Here is a 14,781-nt window from a genome sequence, read left to right as displayed (position 1 = left end):
ATCATAATATTTTGAACACAGCATTATCGTAAATTATTATTGAAAATATTTGAAAAGATAGGAATTTATATTTTGGATGTTAATGACGTCACTCTCAAGTTTTTGGACATCTTCAGTTTTTGTATACAGGGTGTTTGGTAGGTCGATGGAAATTTTTTAAGGGATAATAAGGGACGCCATTTGCAACATTTTTTGCTAATAATGTATCGCTCAAACTGTTAAGGTTTCCGAAATAAAGTTAAATTTGTCAATATTCGAAAATAATATTTATTTTATTTTAAAAAATAATTATCTAAGCGAGATACTTCCCTGACATACAAAATGCCTTACGTATTACTTGCTCAGATTGCAAAAACCCTTCGTTGTTAATGCAACTCCAAACACAATTCGGATGTCAAAACAGTAAAACGCACCGTTCATACGCATACAATAACCATGTTTATAAACCAAAATAAACCACTTCATAGCAGATAGATTGTTTTTGTTTGTTATGCGTTCGGAGAATGACGATAGCTGATGGAAATTATATGCGAAGAGTCAGTGTTTTAGGTTTACATTTTTATTCCATTCGTAAAACAGGGAGGTAGTATGCCTAGATAATTTTTAAACGTGAAATAGACGGTTGTCGAATATTGACAAATTTAACTTTATTTCGGAAACCTTAACAGTTTGAGCGATACATTATTAGCAAAAAATGTTGCAAATGGCGTCCCCTATTATCCCTTAAAAAATTTCCACCCTGTATAGTTATTAATTTTTTTAAATCCAGTTATTGAAACAGAAATTTAAAATAATTAATCATAGCACAATGGTAGGGGATTTTTGCAGTTACACGAGCGCGTCAGAAAATCACATGGGGAGAAACCTTGTACCCTGTAAATGTACCCTTACCATATATTGGCTCTTAATGCAGGAGAGTTCGTTAAGGGAGGGGGCGAAAAAAAATCTATCTTTAGAATAAATTTAATATTTTAAATATGATTCCCGCGATATTTCGCGAAATGATCAGATCAAAAAATGAAAAATACACTTATTTAATATTTTTGAAAAATGTATCGAATGGTATCAAACACGACCTCCCACGGAGGTGGGGTGGGGGGTTACTTTAAAATCTTAAATGGGAGCCCCCATTTTTTATTGCAAATTTGGATTCCTTACGTAAAAATAAGTAACTTTTATTCGAGACATTTTTTCGAAGTATGGATAGATGGCGCTATAATCTAAAAAAACGATTGTTGGAAATGGAAAATTAAATTAAAAATGGAAAGTTTCCACTAAAATGGAAAACTTTACTTACCTTTTTTTGGTTCTAGGACCTACTCTTCACAATCCAATAGGTCCCCAAAGCGCTCGAGTGACTGCACATTTAGCATACTTTGCTCCCCTACATGGTAATTAACATGTTATCTTTTCTACATTAATAAAATAATACCAAAAAAATAATAAAGAAAAAAAAATAGAAACAAAAATAAAAAAAGAATAGAAAAAAAGAAGTAAAAAAAAGTGTTTCGCACTAATTAAAATATATATTAAAAAAACAGTAAAATAATTAAAAAAACAATAAAAAAAGCTACACAATGTACATGTATCTATAAAAATAATATTGTAGAGTGTACTTATGTTTATAAGAAATTTATGACTATGAATCTGCAATCAATCACAAACAAGTCTGGTTAATTGGCTCTGCCAAAGCCATTTTTCAAAAAAAAAATAATTTCTACATTAGTTTCAATGCAAGATGTTTGTTGGAAACTTTATAAATCTGAAAACTATTTTAATTAAATGCGCAGCTGAAAAGTACCCCCACTTGTAGAGAGGAAATGAATATAAAAACGCACATGAAAATTTTACATAACAATAAGGGGACAACTCTTTACAAAATTACATTATCAGTTACAAAAATGAGATTTTTTTATTTTGTACAATTTGTCAGAAGTTTGGAGTGAGTTTCGATATTTGGAGCTGAGATATTTTCATCTGTTAGTCGAGATCTGTATCGATTTTTAATAAAGTTTATTCTTGAATATAGTATATAATTTCATTGTCAAAGATTTTCAAAATTGCCAAACACTATACTCTGAATTTAATGGCGGTCCGCACAAGGCTAGCTCACGGCCGGATGCGGACCGAGGTCCGCCATTTGGTGACCCCTGTTCTAGTCAATCATCACTTTATCAGTATTTAACCCTTATTTCCTAGTGAAGAGTGTACCGATGACTACTCAGTAATACCGTTGATTGAGGTATTAGGGGTACCACCCAATACCTCAATCAACGGTAATACCTAATCGTTCAGTCCATCCTCTAGGCGTTCACGTTTCCTTAAGGTGAGCGGGCGAAAAATCCCCACAAATTATCCCACTAGACAAAAAATCCCTATGCAAAAAGTCACCAAAAATAATCCCCAAACAAAAAATTCCGGTCAAATAATCTCCACAATTTTTTTTTTGACAAAATATCCTCACAAAAAATTCCGGACAAAAAATCCTAACAAATTTTTCTGGGCAAAAAATCCCCAAGAAATATTCGTTGCCGAATAGTTCTCAAATGTTTTCCAGTCAACGTAATCGACGCAACTGTTTTCATCGAAACAATTGAAATTTTGCCGAAATTTCATTACACTAATTTCAAATCCAATGCCAGAACCACGCAGTGCGAGGGAAGTTAGGATACATTTTTTCGATTATTTTGACCTTTTTTGCGCTTTTGGGAACAAATTTATAGGCATTACTATTCGATATCCGGTTTTAAAAAAACCATAGAGGATTTGTGTGCATACATGAAAAATTTTGCGCTAATATAGGCCTGGATCCCGCGTACCAAAAAAAGTTGATTAATAGCAAGCTGAAAGTTTGTTAATAGCTTAAGGGTGTCTAGTCGGACAAACTTTGATGAACGGGAACACTGGAACAGGGAAAGTTTTAATTGTGGAACTGGTTAAAAATTTAGAACGTGAGACTATGAAAACGTCACATGTATTTTGTCGGACAGAACTTCCAATTGATTTGTTACCCTTTCATTAAACTCTCATGCAAAAATCAGACTGATATTTATCATCTGTCATAATTCCTGTCATTTGACGTGTTCTACGTGTCGGACTTATTAAAATGCCCAGTTGGTGATAAATCATAGACTTATATATCTGTTACTCCAGTGAATAAGTGGACTAAGACCAAAATGGGTTAAGTGCACCAATGGGTGCAGAATGACTTCTCAGATGTTGTGAATAAGTAGTTAAGCTGTGAGCGGACTCTAGCCAAAGTTATACGTATATGTATCTTTGTCCATCTTTGAAATTGATGTACTATTTAGATTAAATCGACTTACTTAAAAACAGTAAAATAATATCTTAGGAAATAAATGGTTAAATTGACCTGCCCAGTTATAACCAATAATCGTTTACTGTGCTTAACAGGTTAACTTGAGTTGACGTCTTTTGATCCACTCTGGCCACTGTGCATAACTGGTTAACTATAATACTTATAGTTATTACATTACGACATTTTATGACTAATTTACAATCTAAAGCAGATATATTTTGTCATTTCCCACTTACGAGAGCCACTATTGTCGAAATCGAACTAATAAAAAAAATTTACAGTCCAATTTGACTATTTTAAAAATGTTTGATTTGTATAAGGAAGGACGAGCATCTTCTGCTTGCCTAACTATTTACCCTAAAATCTTTCGTCATTTAAGTTTAGATTTTAAAAAACCAAAGCAGCACACGTCACAAACATGACAATTTTAATGTACAAATTAAATTGTCCTCAGAAGGAGAAACTAAAATCCAATTAATAGACGAAAGAGACGAACATCATAGCATGGCCCAATTTGCTTATGAGCAGAAAAGTCAAGACAAAGCAATTACTAAAGAAAATCAATCGAAAGGAGTTTATGCATTTGACTTGCAACAGTGCCTGCCTACCCCTTACCTTACAACCTCAGTTTCTTTCCACAAGAGGCATCTGTGGAGCTTTAACCTCACGGTGCATGACATGGTAACAGAGAATCAGCCAAAGCAACTTGCTATTTGCCTTAAATCATTTTTTAACACACTTGCTTTATGGAAAAACCGAAGTAAAATTTTATTCAGATACGTGTGGTGGTCAGATTAAAAATAATGTTGCATTAATGTCTCTTAATTATGTTAATCAAAAAGCAAACCTGAAGATTAAGAGCCACTCCGTTATTGAAAGAGCCAGGAAAAAACAATTTAAATAAATCATCTTAACGACTGGGTACAGGTAATCAGAATTGCTAAACAGGAGAATCCCTTTGAAATTGTCAAGATGTTGAAAGATAATTTCTTCGATTTCTATTCACTTGTGACGAAACATGTCCCTTAGATTATCAAGATTATTAAAAAACTTGATAATGATGGCGAGATGTTTCTGTGGAAACCAGTCCAATGGCTTCAATATGTTAAAAGCGGCGCCCAAATTTCATTTACATGCTAATTAAAACAAGAACATCTTTTTAAAACAATAAATTTTGCTCATATAAGACGTCCAACTATATTATTTTGTTTACCTAACATTAACAAGGAATGAGTGTCGATAGCTACAGACAAGAAAAAAGACTTATTATTGCCTTTAATAGATCCTTCATTCCATGCATTTTATCAAAATCTGAAACCGAAAAATGATGTCGCCGATGATCCTGAGCTGGAGGAATTGGATCCTGACCAAGATATACAACCTAATTCAGAATAAATGTTTTTTAAACTATAAAATTGTTTTTGTTAAATTTTAAATAAAGAAATATTCTTTTTAACGTCATTAAACCGAAAAATAAAATACATATTAGATTGACTTATTTTTAATTAACATATTGGGTGAATAACTGGGTAAGTCGACGGTGAATAAATGGTTAAGTCTCATATCTTCTCATATCTCATTAACCTTATCACTTAGCAGTTACAAAATGAGACCCAATAATAAGTTTGTATTCTATCTTAATTTTATGAAAAGTTTTAGCATTCCATCTTAGAAAATCGATTTATTACATGTTGTCAAAACTTGTAAGTCGTCTCCTAAAAACTATTCAAAATTGACTTAACCACTTATTCACTGGAGTAACAGATATATTATCATAGACCGTGATCATAGACAGAGTGTCATTCAGGGCGAAATGACGACACCATCTTTTTTATTTGGCTCAGTGCTGTTTCACTCTTACGCATAGTAAAGCTGCGACAGTAGTCCTCCCCGTAGTGTCATCTTAGTTTCTCGATACAATGTGCCAGAAAGAGATACCGCAAACCAGGCCAAGAGATCTTGCCGTCAGGAAGCGCGGAGAGTAGGCTCACTCTATGTTAATATATACCTCTATGTGATAAATACCAGTCTGATTTTTGCATGAGCGTTTAATGAAAAGGTAACAAATCAATTGGAAGTTCTGTCCGACAAAATACATGGAACGTTTTCGTAGTCTGACGTTCCAAATTTTTAACCTGTTCCTTAATTAAAACTTCCAGTCATCTTCCAGTGTTCCCGTCCATCATAGTTTGTCCGACTAGACACCCTTAAGCTATTAACAAATTTTCAGCTTGCTATTAATCAACTTTTTTTGTTACGCGGGATCCAGGCCTATTACGAATGTTTAGCTTTGTTATGAAAACGCAGGTTTTTGACACGAGCTTTTGAAAGCTTTAGAAGCAGGTTTTTGAAATGTGTGGAATTGAAATTGATGACTAAATATTTTTGACGTATTTACAAAAGAGGAACAGGTTTTTTTTGCATTACAATCAATATGATCCGTTTCAGGACCCGCAATTATCATCATGAATAGGCAATGTTTTGAACAAAGTTATTCAAAGCAGAGTGAGAAAAATATTTAAGCGGATTAATACAATATGTTTCCCACATCCTTAGCTCATTTCCCATATTTTCCACGATTTTTGAAAAAACTCACACTATTTTCTTGGGGGTTGTTTGTCCGGGATTTTTGTGGGGATTTTTTTTGTCAAAAAAATTGTTGGGATTATTTGTCCGGAATTTTTGGTGGGGATTTTTTGTCCAGGAATAATTTGTGGGGATTTTTTGTCCGGGATTATTTGTTCTAGGTTTTCCCTTTATTAGTATATTAAGTATGGAGAACGGTAAGGGTTTTATACCGATCGAAGACAATTGTTTGGAGGAGGAGCGGACCGACGACTCCAATTATTGTCTGAGATCGGTTACCCTTAACGTTCGACATGCTTATAACGTTTTTTGCACGATTGATACCATTATAAATTATAAAATTAAACATTTTCGTCATATTGACTAGTTTCATTCATTTTATCAAGATAGATACTTTGGTTGTTAGGTAGTAACTAGGGTGCATAACAACAATGGAGAATTGAGTTTTTATTTATAGTTGTCAATAATTTTAAGTACAATTTTGATTATTATAAATTAAAATATGAGCGAAAGTGAATTTGAAGAAATTGAACGGGCTTGGGAAAAAGGGTGTTCCGCAATTATTCCCGAAAAATCCAAAATCCGTTATCAAAATACCTACCAAAGTTTTAAAAAATGGTGCGAAGGCAAGAATTTAAGAATCGAAGAAAAGACTCTATTGGCATATTTCGTTCAAAGACATATGCAGTTGAAAGCTCCTGTCCTGGAAGCCTCTGGGCAGAATATTCAATGATTAAATCCACCGTTTTTCTTTATGATGGCGTTGATATTTCCAAGTTTTCAACTTTGATCGCGTATTTGAAGAGAAAAAATGTTGGATACTACTAATGTTTGCGATTCTGCAGGAGTTTCTGTTAGAAGTGAAAGCACAGCCCAAACAAGTGGAATGTCATTAAATAATTTAACAAATTGTACCATAAGTTTCAATATTAATAAATAATTCGTTAGTTTTCTTTATTCTTTCACAAAATAAATTAAAATCAAGAGATTTTTTAACTCAACGGTAAGTGAATTACTTACCGTCGAGTTGGAGTACTTACCGTCGAGTTGGATTACTTACCGTCGAGTTGCTAGTAAATGTCACCTACTGACGTAAAATCTGTCACGGGAAACAGTCAAAAATGATCAATCGTGCAAAAACGTTTATAAACTTAGTATAAACTTTATTTGGTATTGACAGAGAGAGTAATAAATCACTGTCAGGTGATCTTGTTTGGGATATACCTGCTTGTAGTAGTAACGCTTAATTGTTTACCACTGATATGCACAATAACTGCAAAATAATAAACTGGGAATTTCAGGATAAACGTGGTAAAATAAAATTTCAAGTCAAAATCTTCGCGAAGTAAGTGTATATAATGCTACACATTCTCTACAATGATTAAGAAAGAGTAAAAACACTGTCTATCATCCTAATTGGAGATTCAAATCACAGGATTAAAATATTAAGAACATGAAATTATTTATTAGGAAACTTATTCATTATTTGTAGTTATTCTTGAAAAATAGACCCTTTACTTACAACAAATTGCAAATAGGAGGGAGGTTTCGTGACATCTCATCCGAGAATATTTTCTTCACTTGCAAACAAAAAAATCTACTCACTCGGTGAATTGTAGTTTACGCGTAGTCATTTCATGTTGTCTTCTTTGAATTAAAACAACTAATGCAAAAAATATTGTCTATTTTTATACAAATTGGCAACGTGTTGTAAAAGTTGTCTCCTTCTGTATGAGTATGGCATAGGAAATGCAGCTTAGAGCAACGAATCTTACTCGCCAAATTCCGTACTCTAAGGCATGCAGCGAACATAACGGGCATGTTATACTTAGTTTAGACCTCTTTGCACATGCTGGTGGTCTCAGTCGCTTTTAGAAGTACAGTAAGTGAATATTTTATAAATGGATAATTCACCACCCACATAACAATTTCATATTCTTAGTAGATTCATAGAACATACTTTTCAGAAAAAGTATATGGTACATTCCATGTCAAATCACTCAGGCAAAAAATTTTGGATCTCCGATTTGTCTGAAAATTGGTATATAGCTTCTGCGGGACGTAAAAATAAGATATTTAAGGTCAAAAAATCTTCTTCTTTTTTTCTCAAAATGCTATTTTATGCGATTTTACAGTGATTTGGTGTTTATTTAAACAAATTTGCATTTTCTGCCGTAAAGTATCAATGAAAAACATAATATTTTAATAGAAAGGACTCAAAAATGTCATTATATGGCATTATAACAAGTTATTTTGAATCAAAACAAGTTTTTGATCAAATTTTATAGTGTAAAAAACGTTAAAATACCGTTTTTTACATTTTCCTCCATTCCCAAAATACATCATCATCGATTTGGCTGAAAATTTGCCCACAGATATCCAAAAGATAGAACTTTAAGTGGTTAGAAGGATTTGAATTATATTACAATACCAAAAAAGTTACATGCAGTAATATCAGACTCAAAAGTATATATTAGTCCAGTCGGGATAGCATTTGACGTTGAATGCCGAGCTGCCCAAAATTTTATTTTTCTGATCTTTAAGGGAGTCAATAGTAGCCTAAATTTAAAATCACGAATGAATTCCTCCGTTACGTTAGCCGCCATCTTGATTTTAAAGGAGAACCTGTTTGGCTCAATATATCCGCCATTTTTAACTTTTCGACAAAAATGGTAGGAACTGAAATTGTTCCAAATAAATCGTATTTACAATTATTACAATTTCTTTTTAACAATTTTTGTCGTGAGGTCGATATTTTCGAGTTAATTTTACTTACAGTAGACGCCTATATTTTTGACTATAATATTGCATGTAACTTTTTTGGTATTATAATATAATTCAAATCCTTCTCACCACTTAAAGTCCTATGTTTTGTCTATCTGTGGGCAAATTTTCAGCCAAATCGATTAGGATGTATTTTGGGAATGGAGAAAAATATAAAAAACGGTATTTTAACGTTTTCTACACTATAAAATTTGATCAAAAGCTTGTTTTGAATCAAAGTAACTTGTTATAATGCCATATAATGACATTTTTGAGTCCTTTCTATTAAAATATTATGTTTTTCATTGATACTTTACGATAGAAAATGCAAATTTGTATAAATAAACACCAAATCACTGTAAAATCGCATAAAATAACATTTTGAGAAAAAAAGAAGAAGAAGATTTTTTGACCTTAAATATCTTATTTGTACGTCCCGCAGAAGCTATATACATACCAATTTTCAGACAAATCGGAGGTCCAAATTTTTTTTGCTCCAAAATTGAGTGATTTGAAATGGAATGACCCATATACTAAGAATATGCGTAATTACCATTGCGAATGTGCAAAGCACATACTGAGTATATACTACATTACAGTACTTAAACGTTCTATGTATATACTTAGAATGTACTACCGCACTTCTTTTCAGTATATACTATAAGAATATACTTTTTAGAACATTCCAAGGACGTGCTATAAACCTTCTATTTATATACTTAGAACGTACTACCGCACATCTTTTTAGTTTATACTAAGAACGTACTTTTTAGAATATTCCAAGGAAGTGCTATAAACCTTCTATTTATATACTTAGAACGTACTACTGTACATCTTTGTATTAGAAGAATATATTTTTAAGGATATTCTAAGAAAGTGCTATCAAGTGCTATATTGATCAGAAGTATGTTTTCAGCATCACCTAATCTCATCTTAGGTTCTACTGGTTCCACCAAATACCTACCTATTATATTTACATATTTTAATGGCAAATGAGAATGTAGTTAGTACCTACATTCTGCAATATTACTTAAAAAGTAAGTACATATTTATAAATTTTAGTTATCTATATAAACTATTATATTATAATATTTAGCTAAACTAAACTATTATGTATGAGTAACTAAAATTTATATACTTATATGTACTTACTTATATGTATTTTTTAAATAATATTGAGTTACCAAAATAGATTATACCTATTTTGAAGCACCGCAAACAAAATAAAAGAGATTATGTATGTTCTTTAGTCCCAGTACTTTATCATTAGTCTTCATCCTTTTCAAGGCCGCCTCCCACTATCAAATCAAATAATTTGATCAAACTGGTTTAAGCAAACTGAAAGTGACAGTTAGTGACGTCACATCCTGAGTGTTCATTGTGGATAATAATGAAAAATTTTAATTTTAAATAAAGTGCAAACAAGTTAGACAACTCAATACAAAAAATTTGATCAAACTAGACTGATAGTGAAGGCCGCGTCTCACCATCAAATAATTTGATCAAACAGTTTGAGCAAACTTGACGTACTTGAGGAAGTACGTCAAAGTGACGTCACAATTGCAGTTTTTTTGAAATTCTAAAAATCTGTGCTCTCACTATCAGTCTAGTTTGATCAAATTTTTTGTATTGAGTTGTCTAACTTGTTTGTACTTTATTTAAAATTAAAATTTTTCATTATTATCCACAATGAACACTCAGGATGTGACGTCACTAACTGTCACTTTCAGTTTGCTCAAACCAGTTTGATCAAATTATTTGATGGTGGGACGCGGTCTTATGAGCACAGATTTTTAGAATTTCAAAAAAACTGCAATTGTGACGTCACTTTGACGTACTTCCGGAGTTTGCTCAAACTGTTTGATCAAATTATTTGATGGTGAGATACTTCACTGCATCACTGCATAGATACAAATAATGTCTATTTTCGATTTCATATTTTACCGTTCGCGTTGTTCAGGTAAGAAATGGTCAGAATAAGAAAAGACGGCGAGGGGGATGGGGGATATGTATTGTGGAATAACAACATCGGTGCACCGGTGGTTATAGTGTTGCCAAACGGAGAGAAATTTCGCTTTTTGCGGGAATTTTCAACATAAAAGGTGATAAAGGGAAAAATTAACTCAAAAGGGAATTTTTGTTCTAATCCAAATTGTAAAATATTAAAAAAATCAAAATATTTGAAAATAATTAAATATATCTTCTCAGATTTTGTAAACATGAGGGATTTTTTTATAAAAGTGGGAAATTTTAACGTTGACGGAAAAAAATTACTCGACGGTTGGCAACACCAAAGCCGTGGGTTTTGGCCATAGATAAGGGGGTGGTTTGGCATGCTTTGGTTCTGGAATGGCCCGTATTGAATTGAATGTACCTAAATTCAAATTCCAACGATGTAAATAAACTCGAAATGGTAAAGTTATTTCAATTATGAAAACGAATTTTTAATAATAAACGTTAATACAATTAATGTTTAAACTTTTTTACCATACAACAATTTTGAAATGAAATTCGTCCAATACTACCTACATACATAAATTTTATTAATTATTCTAAAATATAACGAAGTTGATAATCTATAAGGCTAATATTATTCATACTTCCTATACATACATATCATTTTTAAGATATTTTAAAAGTATCTACTTATAAGTATGTGTGAAGAATGTACTTATAAGTATGTGCTAAGAATATTCGATAAAGGTATATTCTAAGAATAGTATCTACTTATAAGTATGTGTTAAGAATGTACTTATAAGTATGTGCTAAGATTATTCGATAAAGGTATATTCTAAGAATAAACTTTTACGAATATTCCGAGTTACTATGTACACGAATGTACTCAGTATATTCGGTACCTACGAGAATATACTTTAAAGTATATGTAAAGAACATGAAATTTAGAATGTCTTTTAAGGTACATGCTATGCTTGTACTACGCATATACTAAAAAGAATATACTCCGACGCCCAGATAGCACAAGTACGTTTTATGGACATCCAATGGACGTACATCTGTGTACATTGGAACGTCCAATGGACGTCCCGCTAAGGTACAATGGACATCCGATGGACGTCCAACGAACGTCCAGAGTTCACAAAATTGGACGTCCATAGAACGTCCGCTACAAACGTACAGTGTACGTTGTTGAAGCTTTCAGTGTACAACTTATGTACATTCAATGTACATCTGATGTACATTCAATGTACGTCTTATAGTCATTTTTGTAGGGCACTTTTCAGAAAGCAATCTAGTGTCCATAATTTTTTGAATACATACATAGCAAAAAGCCTTTATTTATAGGAAATAGTTCCTATAATACTAAACTTATAGTGACTTATACTTTAAAATATTACACAAAATACCTTTTTTATTTCTCTTTACTATAACTTTATTATAGGAACTTCATTAATGCACGACTGCACTTGCACGATAAACAGCAAACACAAAGATATCACAGGATTATTATATTGTATGTAATAACTTAAGGTGGTATGACACAATGTTAAAATTTATATAGTTTTTAGGTACAGTTACCGTCACTATTTCAAAACCAATCTTCAACTTAGTGGTATGTACGTGAACTGTAGACTTTCTATTTTAATAGTATCTAGTTAAAATTTAAAAAGAAAGTAGTATATTTTTTATAACTGTACTTAAAGGAGTCCATGTCATAACTTACTTAGTAACTTATTGTAAAAATTCGTTTTGCATAATAATTTTTGAACTTGGGTAGAAAATAACTATCAGAAACGATTAACTATGCCAAAAGCTTTATTTTAAACAAAATTTCATTGTCCGTACTGCCATAATTTTTAAACTAACTGTACCTAAAGGTAAAAATTATTGTTAAAAGCTGCAATCTGGGGATTTTGTTCATATTACAGCAATAAGTTGGCATTTTTCTAGTGATAAATTAGTTCCGCTTTCACTTAATAGATGAGAAGATGAGTTCACGTGTCATTTAGTAGATGGCAGCAGTGATGTATTAAATGGCGACAGATGCGCGTTTGCCGGATTTTAAGAAAATCTGCAAACAATTGAAAACGAGTTTTGTAACCACGTAAATACGATGAATCACGCGGTTTTGTTTAGAAAAGTGGCCCCACCCCCTCCCAGTACACATTTTGGGCCTTGTTTGACTTTCAATCATGATTGTATAACGTCACAGTGTCTTTACAATACAAATATACATATTTTATGCTTGAAACCGTGATGTTATACAAATGGTTGAAAGTTAAACTAGGCTCAAAATGTCTTAAAGTGTTTACTGGGGGATTATACTAGTTTTGACATAATACATAGATAACCTAAGCTCTAGTATGTTACGTGGGGCGCAAGGTTCATAAATAGACCTATGGTATAGGGACCTTGCGTGGGGCGTATCTAAAAATAATTTAAGTTTTATTCACTTTCTGGCAAATTTAATTTTTATAATAACGCAAATAATGCGTTGTTCGGATACAATTAGCTTTTTGTAAAGACGATGACATCGACATTTTTACACACATTGCACATGCCAATGGCTATTAGTATTTGTTGAGGTATTATCCTAATAAAAAAATTGTAGACAGAACAATATTGTATAATCATTGATTAATTTATGTCAAATATTTCCGTAAGTGAAAAAAGATATTGAAATTTACTGAAGTAATAATTAGATAAACCGATATGCAGACGATACAGATACAGTTGTGGTTGCTAGCAGTATTGATGAACTTCAGCATCTTATGGACAGGGTACCTACAAAGAGCGAGTGAAAAAAGAGAATTTAACCTTCAACATAAATAAAACAAAAATAGACACCGGTGAGCAAAACTCAAAAACCTGCCAGACAATTGAAAATAAAAAACCAATTCAACACGTAGAATTTTATGTATACTTTGGAACAGTCGTCAACTCGAAATGGGATCAAAAAACCGAAATACGATGTAGAATTGAAAAGACCAGAGCTACATTTAACACGAGAAATATATTCAATCATTGCGACATATCTGTCCCACTAAAAATATGGCTGCTAAAATGCTATGTATTTCCAGTCTTGTTGTATGGAGCAGAGACCTGGACAATAACGGAAACATTATCGAAAAGGCTAGAGGTATTCGAAATGTGGGTGTACCAACGTATCCTCAAAATATTCTGGACGACTCACACAACCAACGAATAGGTATTGCGCCGAATGGGAAAACAAAAAGAAATATCTTTCACAATTAAAAAACGAAAACGTGAACACCTCGGTCATATATTATGAGACATGATAAATATCGTATACTGCAGCTGATAATATACGGTAAAATAGAGAGTAAACATGGACCCGGAAGAAGAAGACACTCATGGCTTCAAAACTTACGCCAATGGTTTGGACTAACATCGATCGAGTTATAGACACGCTGTAAACAAAATTAAAATTGCTATGATGATAGCCAACTTCCACAACGGACAAGGCACATGAAGAACAAGAATTAGAAATGAGATGAAAATGTAAAATTTTCCGAGGAAAAAAACTTCCCGTGTTGACATTCCAACATACAAATCAATGGTGTCACCCTTCAGAGTTATCAAAGCTTCATATACCTGGGCACAGAGCTAAAGAGTCAGCTAGACCACTCAAAAAAATTAGAAGACGCATTGAAATAGCAAGATATGGCTTCATGAACATGCTTAAAATGCTCTGTAACCCCAAGCTATCGGTCACAATAAGATTGAGGACACTAAAGTGTTATGTGTGGTGTCTATTACTATATGGCTGTGAGACCTGGACATTAAAACAGTATGATGTCAACAAACTGAATTCATTCGAAATGTGGATGTACCGCCGAATGCTAAGAATAAGCTGGACCACCAAAACTACAAATGAAGAAGTGCTGGAAATAATGAACACACGTCCTCATCTGGTCAATACAATCAAAATTAGAAAGAGGTCATATCTAGGACACATAATGCGACATAGGGAATTTGAGCAGCTTCAGGTAATATTAGAAGGCAAAATCGAAAGTAAAAGGGGCATAGGAAGAAAGAAAAAATCTTGGCTCCGAAACATCAGAGATTGGACCCACACAACAGGGAATGACGTTAATACATCAAGCCCAGAACAGAGAGAAATTTGCCATATT

At 32.6% G+C, this 14,781-nt stretch overlaps 1 protein-coding gene across 4 annotated transcripts in view; it reads right to left on the bottom strand.

The window, feature by feature from the left end:
- The window catches only part of LOC126882069 (uncharacterized), a 550,590-nt gene that overhangs the window by 164,738 nt on the left and 371,071 nt on the right, over positions 1-14,781 (bottom strand). The window lies entirely within an intron of this gene.

The sequence above is a fragment of the Diabrotica virgifera genome, chromosome 3 (genome assembly GCF_917563875.1).
Source record: "Diabrotica virgifera virgifera chromosome 3, PGI_DIABVI_V3a".
Classification (NCBI taxonomy): domain Eukaryota; kingdom Metazoa; phylum Arthropoda; class Insecta; order Coleoptera; family Chrysomelidae; genus Diabrotica; species Diabrotica virgifera.
Note: the sequence above shows the minus strand (reverse complement) of the source record. Positions and strands in the feature narration are given on the sequence as shown.